Source organism: Brachyhypopomus gauderio, unplaced genomic scaffold (genome assembly GCF_052324685.1).
Source record: "Brachyhypopomus gauderio isolate BG-103 unplaced genomic scaffold, BGAUD_0.2 sc37, whole genome shotgun sequence".
Taxonomy (NCBI): domain Eukaryota; kingdom Metazoa; phylum Chordata; class Actinopteri; order Gymnotiformes; family Hypopomidae; genus Brachyhypopomus; species Brachyhypopomus gauderio.
In genome coordinates this window covers 1,716,584-1,729,221 of record NW_027506867.1, presented here as the reverse complement: position 1 = coordinate 1,729,221, position 12,638 = coordinate 1,716,584, and positions in this window count along the sequence as shown.

Genomic DNA, 12,638 nt, shown 5'->3' with positions numbered 1-12,638 from the left:
TGTGTGTAAGTGCTGTTAGAACCAGTGTCGTTGATATTTCTTGTTAGTTTAGATACCGTCGCGAAGAGAAATCTAGGGTTATTCTTGTTGTTTTCTATTAGTGTCGAATAGTATGCGGCTCTAGCTTTTATTAGGGCATGTTTATATTTGACTATGGCGTCTTTCCATGTGATTCTAAACACTTCTAGGGAGGTGGATTTCCATTTTCGCTCCGCTGCTCGAGCTGCCTGTTTTAGAAGACGAGTGTGGTTGTCATACCATGGTGCAAGCTTTTTCTCCCTAATTAATTTTGTTTTAATTGGAGCTACACTGTCTAAGGTATTGCTGAGTGTGGAATAAAACTGTTGTGTTGCCTGTTCCAATTCATTTGGCTGCACTGGCATAGTGTTCGGTAGCTCTGGCAGTAGGTTTATAAATGTTGCTGCAGTGTCGGATGTGATGGTGCGCGTGGTTTTTGTATGGCGCATCTGATGTACATTGTATAAAGTCATTTCATATATTAGTAAGGAATTATCTGAAATGGCGTCATTTTGGGGGATGACTGCCAAATGTTCTATGTTTAATCCGTAAGTAAGTATTAAGTCTAAGGTGTGTTTACAGCGGTGGGTAGGCCCTGTCACATTTTGGGCTATACCTACTGAATCTAGTATGGAGTCGAACGCAATTTTCAGTGGGCCTGAATCATTTTCATAATGAATGTTGAAATCACCCACAATTATAAATCTCTCGATGGTTAAGACTAGTTCCGAAAGAAACTCAGCAAATTCCTGAAGAAATTCTGAGTAGGGACCCGGCGGTCGATAGATGGTCACTAATTTAAGCTTTGTTTTATTGCCTATAAGATTATTGCCTATTTCAAGGATTCGATTCAAGGATTCTTTATTGTCATTTGCATCGCATGTGGTGCATGAGGTGGAACGAAATTCACAATCTCAAGGTCCCAGTTTTTAAAGCAAACCCAGCATTATTAATTAAAGAACCAATGTAAACAAGAGGGCATTTAAATATCACTATAAATATAAGCTATAAATGTCTGTACAAAAAGAAAAGAAAATATAATAAAATAAAGTGTGAACAGTGCAGACAGCAGCAGCAATTTGGACATATCTCTGTTAAGTAGCAGCAACACTGGGATGACCATATGAAGTAAGTGGCATAGTGACTAAAGTGACAATGCAGTGTGTGTATGTATGTGTGTGTTTCTTATCTAGAGTTCAGGAGTCTCACAGCTTCTGGAATGAAGCTGTTTTTCAGTCTATTGGTTCTGCATTTGATGCTCCGCAGCCTTTTGCCTGAGGGAAGCGGGACAAAAAGTGAGTGAGCGGGGTGTGAGGGGTCCTTTCTGATGCAGGAGGCCCTTTTCCTGCACCTGGAGGTGTAGATGTCCAAGGTGGTGGGGAGAGTGACTCCGACAGTCCTTTGTGCAGCTTTCACCACCCTCTGCAGAGCTTTCCTGTCTGCAGCAGAGCAGCTTCCGTGCCACACGGTGATGCTGGAGCACAGCACGCTCTCCACCACGCATCTGTAAAAGGAGCTGAGGATGGGGCTCCCAAGTCCTGCTCGCCTCATCCGCCTGAGGAAGTAGAGCCGCTGGTGTGCCTTCATTACCAGGCTTGAGGTGTTGTAGCTCCAGGAGAGGTCGTTACTCAGGTGTACTCCCAAGTATTTGTAGCTGGAGACTACTTCCACCGCGGCTCCTCCGACGTGCAGGAGGGGATGAGCATGTTGCTTCTTCCTGAAGTCCACAATCATCTCCTTTGTTTTCTTGACATTGATGCAGAGGTTGTTGTCCCTGCACCATCCCTCCAGGTGTTCCACTTCCTGCCTGTAGCCAGACTCATCACTGTTAGTAATGCATCCAACCACAGCTGTGTCATCTGCAAACTTCACAATATGACAGCCCGGTTGAGTGGGTGAGCAGTCATAAGTGAGCAGAGTGAACAGGATTGGACTCAACACACATCCTTGGGGAGAACCTGTGCTGAGGGTAATGGTGGAGAAGGAGATGTTGTGTATCCTGACAGACTGTGGTCTGTCGGACAGGAAGTCCAGGACCCAATTACAAAGGGAGGGGTTGAGTCCGAGTGAAGAGAGTTTGTGTATGAGGGTCTGGGGGACCATAGTGTTAAATGCAGATGTGAAGTCCACAAAGAGCATACGGACATAAGAGTCTTTCTGTTCCAGGTGGGTGAGTGCAGTATGGACCACAGAGGAGACTGCATCTTCTGTGGATCTGTTGTTCCTGTAGGCGTATTGATGTGGGTCCACAGTGATGTCGATGTTTGCTTTGATGTGGGACATGACCAATCTTTCAAAGCATTTGGTGATTATTGGCGTGAGGGCGATTGGCCGATAATCGTTAATAATCGATAATAACCCGTCACTGTGGAGCTTTTGGGGACCGGGATGATGGTGGCTGTCTTCATGCAGGTGGGGACAACAGCCTGACTGAGGGAGGCATTAAAGATGTCTGCTAGGACCTCGGAGAGCTGGTCTGCACAGTGCTTGAGAGCCCTGCCGGGGATGTTATCTGGTCCCGCAGCTTTCCGGGGGTTGATTCCCTTGAGTGTCCTCCTCACCTCTGCGGGTGTCACGCTGAGGGGCACTTCTCCGGGTAGGGGGGTGAGTCTGGTGGAGGGGGTGGTGTTGTTGGGGTCCTCGAACCGGGCGTAGAACTTGTTGAGGGCCTCGGGCAGGGTGGGGTCTTTGAGGCATTGTGCACTACTAGCTTTGTAATCAGTAATGCACTTAATGCCCTTCCACATGCTCCTTGGATCTTGGGAGGAGAAGTGTCCCTGGATCTTTTGGGCATATGCTGCTTTTGCCCTCTTCACTCCCTAATTCAGCTCTCTTCTAGCTCTCCCGAGTGCATCTGAGTCACCAGACCTAAAAGCAGCATCCCTAGCTTTCAACAGAGAGCGCACCTCTGCATTCAGCCAGGGTTTCTGGTTCGGGTGGTAAGTCACAGTTTTGGTGGTGGTGACGTCCTCTGCACACTTGCTGATGTACCCGAGGACAGCAGAAGAGTAGTCCTCCAGGTCCAGCTTCCCCTCACACACAGCAGCCTCCTTAACACTAGGAACCCGACGGCCGCGAAAATTTTCGCAAGGCTTAGTAAGGTCCATGTAGCCCACTCCCCTGCTGTGAAGAGATTAACGCCCATTGTCTTGGTAATGCGGTGGAAGCGTCTCACCCCCAGCTCATACGCCTGCCAAAGCACAAGCGGCTCACCTCCAAGCTCATACAAAGCACCAAACGTGATACTTCACGAAAAACTTGGTTACAAACAAGCAGACTGTATATGTTACCGATCCTACAACAAACAGCGGAAATTTTGTAGACTCGTGTTTCAAAAGATACAATTCAAGCGCACGTAGAGACGACAGTTTCTCAAATGAGTCCCGTCAAACAATAAAAATAAATAAAATTGTTTGAACCTCTTTGTATATTGTTTGAAGCTCTTTGTATATTTACTACACTATATAATATTTGTTACACTTTCTGTTTCCGCATTTGAATTCGCGTTTGAAAAGCTAAGAAATTATATGGCGCAATTATATATATGGCTGATAAATGTTGTGATCTAAACAGCAGACTGGAAAAGGAGAGGAAAAGACAGGAAGAACAAATTCATGTGCTGTAAAACAACTTTATTTTGATCAAACATGGATGTCTATTCCGGGTTTCTTGAAGTGGAATGTCAAGAAAGTTGAGGGTGTCTTTGAAGTTGAGGGTGTACTCGCCAGATGCACTTGCCGCATGCAACACACGCGTTGATGCTGTGGAGAACAATTCAAGGTACACCTTACATTTTGAATAAAATCTTTCAGAAGACAAAAATACGTAACATATGTGGTGTTACGTATGTAGGCCTACTTATCAACGTACCTTCATGTAGTTGTAGCCAACAGTTGCTACACAGCCAGGGTGTACTCGCCGCATGCAACGGGCCACCGGCGTGTTCCTGCGCGCACTGTGTATGCACGCACCTTCATGATGTCTGTCAACGGCGCACTGCAAAGAACAAAGTACATGTTATATTTTGAACGAATTTATTCATGTGTACCAGCCAGGGACCCTCTTTCTTACATTTGCGGCAGGTTCATCGTTCATCGCTGTCAAGGTCAACGGGCCACCGGCGTGTTCCTGCGCGCACTGTGTATGCACACACAGAAGTACATGTTATATTTAGAACGAATTCATTCATGTATAAATTGATTCTGTGAAAATATCACAGGCATGGGTCATAACAGAACGGGAATCCAATTCCAGCAACCATGAGAAAAATAACCAGCAACCACCACGAGAAATAAACAGAGGACTAACACGGAAACAGACATGAAATGGCAGGAGATGCGGGGCAGACCGTGACACCGGGTTTCATGATGTGCGACTGTGGAACAGAAAGAGAAGAGATTTTTGGTTATGTTCAAATAATAGTGTGTGTGTATATATATGTGTGTGTGATTGGTTGTCTGTAACGTAGCTGTGTTAACAATTGTAAAGCGCCTTGGGTATTTAGATAAGGCGCTATATAAATTGAAACATTCATTCATATATATATATAAATATACTTATCGACGTACCTTCATGTAGTTTTAGGTACACAGTTGCCACACAGCCAGGGACACTCTGCCCTACACTTGCGACAGGTGTACTTGCCGCATGCAGCGCACGGGGTTATGCTGTGGTTCCGGTTGCAGTTTGTCTGCACCTGACACGTAGTCTTCTTTCCAGGAGCAGGCGAAGGACGTGGCGTTCTCTTCAACTCCTTTTCCTGTAGGAAACGAAGACGGAGTTCCTCAGCAAGAGTACACATAAAAACTCTCCTACTCTCTGTGGACCCCGTACATGCCGTGTACAAAACATGCGCGTTCATCGCTGCCAGGTCAAGTATGTTATAAAACACTGCAACGGGCCACCGGCGTGTTCCTGCGCGCACTGTGTATGCACGCGCCTTCTGGTCCATGATGTCAACGGCGCACTGCAAAGAACAAATACAAAGAAGTACATGTTATATTTTGAATAAATTCATTCATGTATGATAAATTGATTTATCAATGCCAACACATGCATACCTTCGTCCGGTTGTAGTCCGTCACAGTGTTTGGCTTCTTTTTGCGGTCGTCTGCAATCTCCACGTGCGTGTGCATAGTGCTCAGAACGCAAACTGTTTTGTTGGGCTTGGAGGCATACACCGTCAGAAGCGCATCATCGGATCTGTACACCTCCGTTGACAACTTCTCACGTCCCTTGGCGTTTTTGGCTTCCAAAGGAACTTCTTGGCGAATCTTGTTCATTGTCCCAAGCAGAGTCGTGTTGCATTCCAGCAGCTTCTTAGCCAGGGAAAGAGATGTGAAAAAATTGTCTGTGGCTACAGTTCTGCCCTTGCCCAGGTATGGCTTCATAAGCTTCATCACCACATTCTCGGACACTCTTTCCCCCTTGGGATGATCGGGGTCCTTTCCAAGGTATGGAATGGCGTTGCACATGTACTTTGTGTTCAACTCAGAAGCAACCCAAAACTTTATTCCAAACTTGTCCGGCTTTGAGGCAATGTACTGGGTGAATGGACAGCGAACCTTGGTCGGAAACAGCTGCTCGTCGACTGTCAGTTCCTTGCCTGGGGTATAGCACAAAATGCAGTTGTTCACAAATCGCTGCCAGATGTCCGAAATCGCAGCAAATCTGTCGCTCTTTGCACGCTCCGCACGGGTGTCCTTATTATCAAAGCGCAAGTACCGCATGATTTCTTGGTAGCGGTCCCGTGCCATTGTCTCCTGGATCGAAGGCACAGCGAACATTGCCGACCAACAGTCCGACATCGCTCCAACTGGACAGACGACTGCTCGTAGAAATAGGATTGCTACGAATGCCATAAACTCGCTGACCGACAAACTCCAGCTGCTGTCTGTTCTGCGGGCTTCATGGACAGTGCAGTCTGTGATGATTCGCAGCATCTCCATGTCGAGCAAACACAGAAAACTCTGCAGTCTGCTTGTGATCCTACGCTGTATTAGTAAAAGTAAACAAATGACGCTAGGTAAATTACACGTACTAAATATCATTCAAACACAAGCAGAAACACTGGAAAGAAATATGAAGTTACTATACCTTTGCATGCTCTGTAGGCCCGGACGGCTCAACAAATGTTGAATTAGGCGAACAGCTGCTGACACGAGAGCGTGCGATGCCAACCTTCTCCCAAACAGTTCCATCTTTTGCCCGTACGGTTGGTGCAGGTGTGGTGTCAGCCTGTGTCCGTCTCTTCCTTGGAGGGCTCTGTTGTACCTCATCCGATGTACTGCTTCTTTCTTCATCGGATGAATCGCTGGTCAAAAAACAGGAGGGTCCTTCTCCCGCATCGGACTCACAGCAGTCCTCGTTGGTCAGCAAAGCCGCAACTTCTTGACCGGTGAACGTCCTCTGTCTTGCCATGGTGTTTTGCGTCGTCTCCACACAGGATAGTAGTGAAAATGTAAGTCACCTGCCTTTGGGTTTCAGCTTTTATCATGACTCTGAAGAACACACCCACAACAGCGCATACTAATTATACTTTATTATAATAGGTGGCGCTTCACACATAACGCCGAAACCGAAACCGGGCTAATCCCCTGCATACACGGGAACAATAAAAGGTGATTGGACCCGTGATAATGGTTCACGGCAATCCGTGAATATCAGTCAAACACAAGCATAAACACTGCAAAAAATATTATATTACTATGCTGTATGAGTAAAAATAAATAAATGACGCTAAGTTATTTACACAAACGAAATATCTTATTTACACAAACGAAATATCAGTCAAACACAAGCATAAACACTGCAAAAAATATTATATTACTATGCTGTATGAGTAAAAATAAATAAATGACGCTAAGTTATTTACACAAACGAAATATCTTATTTACACAAACGAAATATCAGTCAAACACAAGCATAAACACTGCAAAAAATATTATATTACTATGCTGTATGAGTAAAAATAAATAAATGACGCTAAGTTATTTACACAAACGAAATATCTTATTTACACGAACGAAATATCAGTCAAACACAAGAAAACACAAAAAATATTATATTACTATGCTGTATGAGTAAAAATAAATAAATGACGCTAAGTTATTTACACAAACGAAATATCTTATTTACACGAACGAAATATCAGTCAAACACAAGCATAAACACTGCAAAAAATATTATATTACTATGCTGTATGAGTAAAAAAAAAATAAATGACGCTAAGTTATTTACACGAACGAAATATCTTATTTACACAAACGAAATATCAGTCAAACACAAGCATAAACACTGCAAAAAAATATTATGTTACTATGCTGTATGAGTAAAAATAAGTAAATGTAAAAATAAATATTACTTTACTATACCTTTATTACTTTGTTGCTGCTATTGAAGTGCATACACAAGAAAATCTGGGACGCTTGCTTCATACATAACGCCAATACCACGCTAATGATAATGTGTTTCACGGGAACAATATGGACCCGTGATAATGGTTGGTTCAGCCATGTAAATGTGTGGCGCTATTGAAGTGCATACACAAGAAAATCTGGGACGCTTGCTTCATACATAACACCAATACCACGCTAATGATAATGTGTTTCACGGGAACAATATGGACCCGTGATAATGGTTGGTTCAGCCATGTAAATGTGTGGCGCTATTGAAGTGCATACACAAGAAAATCTGAGACGCTTGCTTCATACATAACGCCAATACCACGCTAATGATAATGGTTCACCGCTCTAAATAATACTTATGTCAATATGTAGCGCTTCACACATAACGCCGAAACAGGGCTAAACTTTATTTATTTATTTTAGACTACAAACTAGACCTGGTGCACACAGACTGCACACAGACTAGACCTGGTGCACCACAGAGCTCCTGCCACAGAGCTCCTGCCTGTCTTTCTGCTCCTGTCTTGCTCTGAAATTAACATATGTATGGTCCTGCTAATTGGGCAGGAGAAGGAGGGGTGATGTCCTCAGAACCTTGAAATCTCAGGAGTTCCAGTGTTAAAAACCTGCCAGTCAGTGCAGTCGAAGCAGTCCTGCAGCACACTGTCTCCTTCACTGGGCCACACAGTAATGGTCTTTTGTCTGGAGCGTCGCAGTGGGGGGTGGAACGCAGGGGCCATTAGCAGGGAGATATGGTCCGAGAGCCCGAGGTGGGGGAGGGGCACCGCTCTGTACGCGTTTCGGATGTTTGTATAAACGCGGTCGAGCGTGTTATTCCCCCGTGTTGGGATGTTTACATGTTGGAAAAATCTTGGGAGGGAGTTCGTCAGGTTAACGTGGTTAAAATCCCCCGCCACCACGTAAAACGCCTCCGGATGCTTGTTCTGAAGCGAGCTGATGTTGTTATGAAGCTCCTTCAGTGCGATGTTAGCGTTAGCATCCGGTGCTATGTAAACAACGATGACTAACACTGCCGTGAACTCGCGAGGCAAATAGTGAGGGCGACACTTTACAGTGAGCTGTTCAGTCGCCTCTGAGCAGTGACTATTAACCATCACACAGTTCGTGCACCAACCTTGATTAATGTAGACACATAATCCACCCCCTCTGGTTTTTCCTGACTGCTGCGTGCGGTCCGCTCAGAAGAGCTGCCGGCCGGCGAGCTGGAAGGCTGAGTCCGGCATGTTGTGGTTTAGCCATGTTTCCGTGAGACAAATCACAGCACAGTTCTTCATCTCCTCGTAAACATTTATCCTCAGCTGCAAAAGGTCCAGCTTGTTGTCCAGAGATCGGACGTTGGAGAGGAAGAGAGAGGGAATTGGTGGTCGGTTACCGTTAGCCTTTAGCCTGGCCAGCACACCACCGCGCTTCCCCCTCTTCTGCCGCCGCTGGCACCGCCTCCTGTTGTTGCGTGTCCGCTGCGCTCCGCTCCAGCACACCGTACGAAGGAGCCGTAGTCTGCCCAATGTAGCGCGGGTATTATTGTCAATATCCGCTGCTGCTGTGTCTAAACTGTTCCTAATATTAAGCAGTTCGGTTCGGCTATAACTCACACGCTTAGGGAGCGTGAGTCCCGTTCCAGAACCGACGTAAACATTACTTAAAACTGGGTTTACGCTGGGAGTGTGAGAAGCCGCTGCACTACTGCGCGTCGCCATCTTTTTTCTTTTTTTTTCACCTATCAAAGCCTCGAATGAGTTAATAGAGGTAGTTGGTTTTACAGTAAAACCTATATCTGTGTCATATATTGTGGCTACTCCACCTCCACGCCCTGTGATACGGGGCTGATGAACATAACTGTATCCAGGAGGAGCTGCTTCATTAAAACTTACATATTCGTCTACTCTAGCCCATGTTTCTGTTAAACAGAGTGCATTTAGTCTGTTATCTGAGATTATTTCGTTTACTATCACAGCTTTTGATGCAAGCGATCTAATGTTTAAAAGTCCTAGCTTAATATTGCTGCTCACTTCATGTTGATTATTTAATTTAATTTTAATTAGATTTTTAAAACATATCGCCCTGTTATTCTTATACCTGCCACGGCTAACAGACACAGTCTCAATGGTTTGGTAGTTGGGGAAGTAAGTTCTACTTAGCTGATTTGCGTGGTTTGTTGTGGCTGGTCAGGCCCGGCGTAGCACGTCCTCGATGTTCCTGGAGAGGACTGCCAAGCCTAGGCGACTGGGGTGAAGTCCATCTCGGCGGTAGAGTGATGGACGCTCTCGGAAACTCTCCCAGTTGTCGACGTAGTCCACGCCGGCGCTGCTACAGGTGTCCCGGAGCCAGCTGTGGAGACAGAAAAGACGGCTAAATAACTCGCACCCTCGCCGGAACATTGGAAGCGGACCGGAGACAACAAGCCTGGCCGACGTCTTCTTCCGCACGGTGTCCAGAAGCGAGCGGTAGTGCTCCTTCAGGATCTCGCTGCGCCGGGCGAAGGTGTCGACAGCCCCCACGTGAAGGACGACGGTGCCGAAGTCGTCTCGCTGCTTCAGCGCCGAGGGAAGCCGCCTGGCCACGTCCAGGACACGAGCGCCTGGAAAACAGGACACAGTGGGGGTTCTTTTAGCGCCTGGCAGGCTAATCTTTACGTGTCGTGTTATCGAGTCGCCGATAACAAGGATACCGCCCTTATTCTTCTTCGGTGCCGGCGCTGGATTGTGGTTTTCCGGCTAAGCAGTCGTTGTGCAGTGACAGCGAGCTAAAGAAATTGTCCGTGGTTACAGTTCTACCCTTGTCAATGAATGGTTCCATCAGTCTCATCACTACAGTCTCGGACAGTCTCTCCCCGGTGGGACGACTGGGGTCCTTGCCAAGATATGGGAGGACATTACAGATGTACTTTGATTCCAAGTTGCAAGCCACCCAAAACTTGATTCCAAACTTGTCTGGTTTTGTTGCAGTGTATTGCAGGAAACGGCAGCGAGTCTTTGACGGGAAAAGCTGCTCATCAACAGTGATGTCGACCAGGGTTGTGGGATGCGATGCAGTTGGTGATAAACAATCGCCACACATTGGAGATCGCAGCAAACTTATCTGTGGGCGGGGGGGGGAAAAATTATAATATTATATTATTTATATAATACAGTTGTGATCAAATTTATTCAACCCCCAATGCTGCGAAGGGTTTTATGGAATTCAGTGCACATTTGTAATGAAATCTTACAAGGACTTGTTAAAGAACTAAATGCAACTAAGATAGCATCAATTTTTTTTTGTCATAAAGTATTAAATGGCCTTTTTGTGATTTCTTCATTGACACAATTATTCAACCCCTTTACGACTACCACTCCTAAGAACAGAGGTTCTTTCCAGTGTTTTCCATCAGGTATTGAAAACATCTGTGGATGTCAACGAGCAGCAATCAAGCATGATAAGCACCAATTAGGCAGATTTAAAAGGACTGTGATACTCAGCTCCTTCTAGACATCTACTGGTGTGTTTCCAAGCATGGTGAAGGCAAGAGAATGGTCCCAGAAGACAAGAGAAGAGGTTATTGCTCTTCACAAGAATGGCAATGGATATAAAAAGATTGCGAAGTTGTTAAATATTCCAAGAGACACTATCGGAAGTATCATTCGCAAGTTCAAGTTAAAGGGCACAGTGGAAACGTTACCTGGTCGTGGCAGAAAGAAGATCCTGACCGCGACTGCTGTGCGCTACCTGAAGCGTAATGTGGAGAAAAATCCCCGCGTGACTGCTAAGGAACTGAAAAAAGACCTGTCAGATGTGGGCACTGAAGTTTCAGCTCAGACAATAAGGCGCGCACTGCATAACGAAGACCTCCATGCCAGAACGCCCAGACGCACCCCCTTGCTGACTCCAAAGAACAAGAAAAGTCGACTGCAGTATGCCAAAAGTCATGTGGACAAGCCACAAAGGTTTTGGAACAGTGTACTGTGGTCAGATGAAACTAAATTAGAACTGTTTGGGACAATGGACCAGCGCTATGTTTGGAGAAGGAAGAACCAGGCTTATGAACAAAAGAACACCTTGCCTACTGTGAAGCATGGCGGGGGGTCAATTATGCTTTGGGGCTGTTTTGCTTCTAATGGTACAGGAAAGCTTCAACGTGTGCAGGGTACCATGAATTCCCTTCAGTACCAGGAGATCTTGGAGGAAAATGTGATGGAGTCAGTCACAAACCTGCGGCTTGGGAGACGTTGGACCTTCCAACAGGACAATGATCCGAAGCACACATCCAAGTCCACTAGAGCATGGTTGAACATGAAAGGCTGGAACATTCTAGAGTGGCCATCGCAATCACCAGACTTAAATCCAATTGAGAACCTCTGGTGGGACCTAAAGAAGGCAGTTGCAGTGCGCAAGCCTAAGAATGTGACTGAACTGGAGGCTTTTGCCCATGAAGAATGGGCTAAGATACCCATAGGTCGCTGCAAGACACTTGTGTCAAGCTATGCTTCACGCTTGAAAGCTGTCATAACTGGAAAAGGATGTTGTACTATGTACTAAAAAATAATGTCACTAGGGGGTTGAATAAAACTGATAATGATGTGAGCACAGTAAAGACATTTGTGGTTATTCCATCATAAATATTATGTTATGTTTGTCTAATTTATAAGTGCCTCTTTGATGTAATTGTAAATAAGATGACTGAAATGATCAAAATCAATGTCAAACTGGCCAAAACACTTTATTTCAGTGGGGGTTGAATAAATTTGATCACAACTGTATGTATATATATATATATATATATATATATATACATACATACATACATACATACATACATACATACATACATATACACACACAGATAAAAAACACAACCAGCTCGAATGACCACAGCAAAGTAAAGCAGAAAGTGTACCCAAGACATTTAGCACAAATGACGTGATGTATGTGTGAGTGTGTGTTTATGTGTAACCTAGTAGTGCAACATAGGATAAATGTACGGAATGTACTTACCAGCAAGGGTAGAAAGCTGCGACAACATTTCCCCAGAGGCCAGAGGTAGGCAGAGAAAGACCCAGGAATTCCACCTGCCCACGGCCCCCCCAGGAGCAGTGGAGTCCCAGGGCCGCACTTCCCCGTGACCCACGCATGCCCGCCCCCACAGGCGGCAGAGTGAGAACCCCGGACAGTGCCCACACAGCCAAGGATCCCAGGTCCAGGAGAACCAGAGGAAAC